Source organism: Pinus tabuliformis, chromosome 1_1 (genome assembly GCF_031772625.1).
Source record: "Pinus tabuliformis cultivar Carrire ecotype Pingquan chromosome 1_1, CPIR1, whole genome shotgun sequence".
Lineage (NCBI taxonomy): Eukaryota > Viridiplantae > Streptophyta > Pinopsida > Pinales > Pinaceae > Pinus > Pinus tabuliformis.
The window spans coordinates 435,549,805-435,551,877 of NC_142297.1; the positions used below are offsets into that span (position 1 = coordinate 435,549,805).

The 2,073-nt window shown below is 36.4% G+C and overlaps 1 pseudogene; it reads right to left on the reverse strand.

Moving 5' to 3' along the window:
• Positions 1 to 267: 267 nt before the first annotated feature.
• Positions 268 to 1,144, reverse strand: LOC149213588 (cation/calcium exchanger 4 pseudogene; annotated as a pseudogene).
• Positions 1,145 to 2,073: the final 929 nt, after the last annotated feature.

Consider the following 2,073-nt stretch of genomic DNA (forward strand, 5'->3'; position numbering starts at 1 on the left):
TATGGTGAAATATCTATACTAACCAGTCGACAAACATCAATGTTAAGGGTTAAGTAAATTCATGTTGGGGTCTTAACTGGTCAAGGCAAACTCCATCCTAATCCAAAATTAACTTGATGTTATTCTAACCTGAACCTAGGCAAATATTTGGGAAAGATGATGGAACTAAATGGTAGAAGGAAGGAAAGAGGAATACATTTTTCCTTGGATTATTTGAAATTTGTACCAAATTAAATGTTTTGGCCTTTAGTATTTTATAATTTTGCACTATATACATTGTAGAAAGCAAAATAAAGAACACCTTCTTTGATAATTTTCACTGTCCTCACTCCATCCCCACAGGGGCCTAGTCTCTTATATTGTCTTTGACAATCCCCGGTTTGAGAAAATAGTTACATTTGATGCCCACATCCACTGAGGCAATGAAGTCTCCAAGCGTCCATGACCAGCAACCAACATTGTAGTTGACTCTAAATCCAACAAAGTACTATACATGGAATCATCTTCATCTTCACAATTGAGAGGAATAATACTTCCAGGGAAAGACTGCATGGATGTCATTGAATCCCACTTTAATTTTCGGGTTTGTTTCCTCATAAACTGATTTGCTGCGAGAGTGAATGCATATAGGATGTATATTGAAATAAAATCTAGTGCTCCCCACAAATTAATATTTCCAATGAACAAAATCAGAGAAAGTGAAGCAAGGGTCAATAGGAAGAAACAAATTTCCCGTATAAAGCTTTGGTGATCAATTTGTGCATGTGAACCCGCAATGAATAGAGAAACCAATCCAACCACTACACAGGTAATAAAAATTGCTCCTCCTAAAACAGTATTGAGTCCCACCTCACCAGCATCAGCCCCCATAAAAGCAGCAATACTTGCAAACAGATGAGGTGCTCCATTTCCAAGAGGAAGAAGAGTAACTTTGGCCACTGTTGGTGGTAGCTTCAAAATCTTGGACAATTTCTCTAAAGAACAACAAAAGTAATCTGTCACAGTGTTACCCAACATATAGAATAACACAACGAGCTAGAGAGCTAAGATGACAACTAAAGATGGGCCATTTGTCACATGTGAATTAGAAAAATGATATGTACTAAAAAGCTCCCCCGGATGTGCACTGCTTGTGGGCTTCCATATCCTGTGTGTTATTTCAATCCTGCACATAGAGAATCAGACTAAACATTCTGTATAATTTCCAAACCATTTGGTAGCACAAGGCTTGTTTCTGACGAGTTTTCTGTTACAGGGTGTTGTTGCTTATCAGCTGGGATTTTAGCCAAAATTCCTTAAAAATTAAGGCTTGGTTATGATGGGTTTTGAATAAGAATTTTCGACCTATTGCAGTCTATATCCGAAACTGAATTATCTCTATTAAATATCCATTTTTGTGATGCTTTTGGGCCACTGTTAGATTCAAATCTCTTCGACCTCCATCTAAAAGAGGCTTTTGAAGAATCCCCACAAAGGGAAAGAGGGGATTTCAAAAGGTTTTTTGCAGTTAGAAAGAAAAACAACAGAACAAAAAACCCTAGATTATATAGTATGCGAAAGTGTTTTCTTAGTTTTCCCAAACCTGGTTTTGCCATAATTTTCACTCAAAAAACCAAATTATATTTTCCCAACTCTACTAATACAATTTGGGTCATCGATTTTCTGTATTTTCCACAAGCTTGATGAGGAATTCAACCTTCGAAGGAAAAATATTTGGGAATTTCTATGCTCCCAACCCGTAACAACCATTATTTAAAAGGATAACATATGTTTTTTCTAGACAAAAAATGCATACAGGTGCAAAATTCTGATCATGGGCATAGATGAAATGGAAAAAACAATCAAAAGGGTACCTAAATTTGACTTGCAGTCACTGATTTAGTGGGTTCTGCATCAAATATTGTCATTGGAAAGTTCATGAAGACCTCTTTCCCCATTTATTGTTTGCCAAAAGATTTCTCTTACATGTTTAATACTAAACATGGAATTTGATAAAGAATTCCAAAAACACCACGTTGTCATGATGGCGTGAAAGTCAGTCACCCTTTCCATTTATTCCGCGAATGTCAAAGA